This window comes from Felis catus, chromosome A2, assembly GCF_018350175.1.
Source record: "Felis catus isolate Fca126 chromosome A2, F.catus_Fca126_mat1.0, whole genome shotgun sequence".
In the NCBI taxonomy this organism is placed as follows: Eukaryota; Metazoa; Chordata; class Mammalia; order Carnivora; family Felidae; genus Felis; species Felis catus.
Window position 1 is genome coordinate 2,298,805 of NC_058369.1, and position 6,000 is coordinate 2,304,804.

Below are 6,000 nucleotides of genomic sequence, written 5' to 3' on the forward strand. Positions count from 1 at the left end.
TATTTCCACAACACTTTCCACCCGCCAAACACTCCTGTGAAAAGATAGTCCCAGATTGGAATGATTCTCCCTGGAATGTCTCTTATTTCTTCCAGAAATGGGGTCCTATTTTGGGCATTTCTCTACATGTGTTTTTTTTTTTCCCCCCCTTCCTGATGGGTGTAGTATCCTGTCTTGGCCACTCGATGGCGACCTAGTTCACATTTTCACGTTTGTGACTATTCCGTTTGTTGCACTGGGTGGGCTCAGGAAAAGTGCGTGTGGATTCCTTCCGTACATACTCACTGGGCAACTTTTATATCCCGGACTCTGTTCTCTGCACTGGGGTATACGGCAGTAAATGGACACAAAAATTCTTGCCCTCATCCTTCTTAGATTGCAGCTGGGAGGGGCAAAAAAATTAACCATGTTAATAAATGATATATATATAGTTAATATAGCCCAATGTAGATGGGGAGTGATGGCGAGCACCCGTCCTTTCTGCTGCGTCCTCCAGGCCCTGCACAGCTGTTTGAGACCCATCATTCCCAGGGAAGCCCCTACCCTGCCCCCCACGCTCCCCAAATTCCCCACTCCCCCTTCTGGAAACCAGCCCCAGACTTTCCATGTTCTAGGCAGGGCGCTTCTGGGGGGTGGGGAGCTGGCCCAGGGTGCCTGAGAGAGGGCTGGGGCAGGCCTGGGGACTCTGTGAGCAGCTGCTGGCTGTGAGCTGCTATCTCAGGGACCCGGAGAAGCCCAGATGTGCTGGGACAGCTGGCTACAATTTCGTTAAATGAACAGGCTCAATTTAAGGCAAACTGAAAATTCTTACAGGTTTTCCTTTTCTTTTTTAATGTTTTCTTTATTTTTGAACGAGCACAAGCGGGGGAGAGGCAGAGAGAGGGGAGACAGGGGATCTAAATTAGGCTCTGTGCTGACAGTAGTGAGCCTGATGCGGAGCTGGAACTCACCAACTGCGAGATCATGACTTGAGCCCAAGTCGGCTGCTCAACCCATTGAGCCCCCCAGGCGCCCCTCAGGCATTCCTTTTAAGGACATGCCTGGCTATTCAGAATCAATAAGTTCATCATAACATAGTGTACACAAATCAGTTGTGAGTCAGTGGTGGACCTGAGTGCAGGAGCTGCAACTCTCAACATCTGGAAGAACACAGGAGAACAATCTTCATGACCTTGGGTCAGGCAAAGATTTCTTAGGATGCAAAATGTGAGAAACACAAAGAAAAGGTTGAGTTGTGAAAAGTTTAAATACTTGCTCTTTGAGAGACTTTTTAAAATTTTTTAACGTTTATTCATTTTTGAGAGAGAGAGAGACAGACAGACAGAGCATGAGCGGGGCAGGGGCAGCGAGAGAGGGAGACACAGAATCCGAAGCAGGCTCCAGGCTCTGAGCTGTTAGCACAGAGCCAGATGCGGGGCTTGACCTTCTGGACCACGAGATCATGACCTGAGCCGAAGTCAGGTGCTTAACTGACTAAGCCACCCAGGCGCCCCTGAAAGCCACTTTAAAGCAAACTAGGAGGCAAGTGACAAGAGAAAATATTTGCAAAACATACTGGCAAAGTGGTTGTTTCTAGAATATATATGGAATTCTTCCAGTGGAGTGGAGTGTGACCACAAGAGTGCCTCTTTCACCCTCAAAACCTCCTCATTCACTGAAGTATTTTGGGAGCAAAGGGGCACAGACCGCAATTCACTCTCAGAGTTAAGAGGAGAAATATACATAATTTGTATATGTGTATACACACACATACATACATGTACACACACGTACACAATACACACATACATGTGCACACACATGCACACACGTACACACACATATACACGAAATCTTGGTACTATTCTTGCAACTTTTCCGTAAGTTTGAAATGATATCAAAATGGAAATTTACCCAAAAGTAGTTTCCTATTCTGGACTATCCTGTATACAGATAAGCCAGCTAATGATCAGGGAGTAAAGAGCGAGCGATTTTAATTGTTTGCAACCATTTCCTTTTGTTCTTTTGCCTACAGCTCTGGTTTCATTGCTGCATTTGCCGAGAACATAACTGGTCATGTTACTCCTTCCAGAATTGTAGAATAGCTTCTGTGCAGTTGAAAACAGTGGGTCCTACACAACGCCATTTCCCTGAGTCATCCAGAAGGTGTCCTTTCTGCTTTTCATTCCCAATTTTATCCTCACATCTTTTCCGTAAAACTGATTGGACGTTGGACGACAGCCCAGGAGTTCCTTCACTGAGCGATACGAGATCCTTCCATTTTCTTTCCATGGCCTCTCATGTTCCTGGCATTCCAGGATGCCAGGCATTGGGATGCTCTTCTCTTATGTTCCTATCAGTAGGTCTCTTTTTCAATAGAAATTTTTATCGAAAGAATGGCGGATTCACTGGCCGTTGTAAGAAATATACAGAGAGTAGGGGCGCCTGGGTGGCGCAGTCGGTTGGGCGTCCGACTTCAGCCGGGTCACGCGGATCTCGCGGTCCGGGAGTTCGAGCCCCGCGTCGGGCTCTGGGCTGACGGCTCGGAGCCTGGAGCCTGTTTCCGATTCTATGTCTCCCTCTCTCTCTGCCCCTCCCCCGTTCATGCTCTGTCTCTCTCTGTCCCCAAAATAAATAAAAACGTTGAAAAAAAATTAAAAAAAAAAGAAATATACAGAGAGACCCCAGTTTACATTTCCTTCGCCTTTGTCTAGTGGCAACATTTTGCAAAACTGGAGTGCAATGGATATTGACATTGATACAGTCCGTTCATCTCAGGTAGACATTCCCTTTCAGGTGCGTGTGCGCGCGCGCGCATGTGCACGCGCGTGTGTATCACGTGGGTAGGTTCATGTAGCCACAGCCAAGATGCAGAACATTTGCGACAGCGCAAGGATATCCTGTGTCCCTTTTATACTCATACCCACCTCACTCTCAGGCCACCCTATTCCAGCAGGAAGCTTTTTTAATTTATTTTTATTTTTTTAATGTTTATTTTTGAGACAGAGAGAGACAGAGCATGAATGGGGGGGGGGTGGTCAGAGAGAGAGGGAGACACGGAATCGGAAGCAGGATCCAGGCTCTGAGCCGTCAGCCCAGAGCCCGATGCGGGGCTCGAACTCAGGGACCGCGAGATCGTGACCTGAGCTGAAGTCGGACACCCAACCGACTGCGCCACCCAGGCGCCCCCCCCAAAAATATTTTTTTAACATTTATTTATTTTTGAGACAGAGAGAGACAGAGCATGAATGGGGGAGGGTCAGAGAGAGAGGGAGACACAGAATCCAAAACAGGCTCCAGGATCTGAGCTGTCAGCACAGAGCCCGACGCGGGGCTCGAACTCACCGACCGCGAGATCATGACCAGAACCGAAGTCAGACGCTCAACCAACTGAGCCACCAGGCGCCCCTAGCAGGAAGCTTTTTAAAAAGAGGCCCATGGGGCGCCTGGGTGGCGCAGTCGGTTAAGCGTCCGACTTCAGCTCAGGTCACGATCTCGCGTGAGTTCGAGCCCCGCATCAGGCTCTGGGCTGATGGCTCGGAGCCTGGAGCCTGCTTCCAATTCTATGTCTCCCTCTCTCTCTGCCCCTCCCCTGTTCATGCTCTCTCTCTCTCTGTCCCAAAAATAAATAAAAGTTAAAAAAAAATTTTTTTTTAAAGTTGAAAAAAAAAAATTTTTAAAAGAGGCCCAGTCTCCTAGGAACCCCTAATTTCCACTCCCTCTCTTACTGTGCTTGGGCTCAGAAATCTGCAAGTGCTGGGGCAGGAGAGGGGCAGGAGCCCGGGCCATCTAGTTATACCTGAAAGCCAGGAGGCACTCCAAACAAAGATGGGGCATGTCACCAAAGTACGGAAGCCAGCTTGAAGTCTGGCCAAATCTCAGACCATGGGACCATCGAGATAATTACAGAGAATGATGAATAGATAAGCCATTTTAAAAACGGGGCTCTGAAAGAAATAGATTCACAGGGGAAAAGGAAGGCTCTGGCTTATGGTAGAACACTAAGAGCCCACTGGCAAATGCGGGGAGTGCTCGGGGTACAAGGTGATGGATCCTGGCAGAGCCTGCTCCAGGCAAGAAGCACCCATCGTACGGGCTTCTGGAATGGTTTCCAATGATCCTCGCCTCCTAGTTTCCAAACTAATATACGGCTGTCCAATGGCGAAAAGCGGTGTGAAACAAAAGAAAACAAGGTAAGGGGACTGGGAAGCGCCTTGGGCAGAGGTAGGGTGCGGTTTCATGTAGGTGGGGGTCAGGGAAGGCCTCTCCGAAGAGGGGACCTGGAGCTAAGACCCGGAAGTACTAGAGGGAATGAGTCACAACACGGTCACGGAGAAGACTGTTCCAGGTGGGCAGACAGCCGGTGCAAAAGTCCTGTGGTCGTCTGTGAGGAATGGCAGGAAGGTCTGTGGGGCTGAGTAAAGGGACTGTGGTCCGGGATTAATCAGAAGGGATTGTAATCCGGTAAAGGCCCTGCAGCGCTTTCGGAAGCCACCTGAAGACTTTGGCTTTGCATCGGCGGGAGGGCCGTGGGGGGAAGAGTTTGAGCAGGGGAGGGACAGGAGTCCACTCAATGTTTGAACCATTTTCCGGCTGCTTCTTAAGAATATATTGTAAGGAGGGGCGCCTGGGTGGCGCAGTCGGTTAAGCGTCCGACCTCAGCCAGGTCACAATCTCGCGGTTCGTGAGTTCGAGCCCCGCGTCAGGCTCTGGGCTGATGGCTCGGAGCCTGGAGCCTGTTTCCGATTCTGTGTCTCCCTCTCTCTCTGCCCCTCCCCCGTTCATGCTCTGTCTCTCTGTCCCAGAAATAAATAAAAACATTGAAAAAAAATTAAAAAAATATATATTGTAAGGAGAGGAAGAACAGGATGAAAAAGGCAACTAAATACTAATGTGAACAACTTAAGTGTACGCGAAATAGCGAACGCGGAAACACAATGCGTCCATCACGCACGCGCACACCCACAGACGACCGTGCCCACCGCGCACGCGCACGCCCCTCGGGTGCATCCACCGCGCATGCGCACGTCCACAGATGACCGTGTCCACCGCGCACGCGCACGTCCCTCGGCCGGAGCAGGAGCAAGGCACCCACGCCCGCCTCCCCCGCGGACAAACCCCAAACACGCGACTGCGCAGGGAGGGAACCAGACGCGAGAGGCCACGCGGGATATGAGACCACGCGAGTGGAACGTCCACAACAGCCCCATCCACGGACGGGAAGGGGGCTCGTGGGGGCCGGGGACCAGGGGAGGAGGTGGGGGTGACCGCTGATGGAGACTGGGTTTCTTTTTGGGGTGACAGAATGTTCTACAATTAGTTGTGCTAATGATTGCACAACCCTGTGAACATACGTCAAACAAACAAACACTGAATTCTACACTCGAAATAGGTCAGTTGCGTGGCATGGGAGTTAGAGCTCAAAAAAGTCGTTACCAAATAAACGAGGAGCCAGAAAACCAAGAAGGAGCAGGTTGATAACAGGGTCCTCTAGAGGGCAGTGACGGCCAAGGAAAAGAAGGGGTGAGCTGCGTATGCAGTTGAAGTTTTTCTGGCCACGTTTTTTAAAAAGGAAGAAAAAAGAAGTAAAATGACCTCTAACAGTATATTTACCCCAGTTTGTCTGAAGTCGTGTCCTTTCAAATGTAATCGGTATGAAAAACACTCAGGGGCATCCCACCTTTTTTCGGGTACAGACGCTTCAAATTCCCGAGTGCTTGACACCCTCAGTTCGGCCACGTGGTTGGCACTGCAAATCCTTGACCCCCCACTGAGATGTCATAAAATTTGCCGTGAGAAAATTAGATTTGCACACCCAGATCGTCCCCAGTTGTCCCAAACAGAAACACTTTCTCTTATCGTCCTGGTTGGACCAGCACCGTCCACTTTTGGTCCCTTACATCCTGCCAGACACACGGGGAGGTTTAGTCACCCCTAATCAGGCATCGTTTTTAAAATCTAAACTTTAATTAATTTAATTTAAAGAAAATTAGGCATCCATTTCCTCGGTTCCATGAGCAC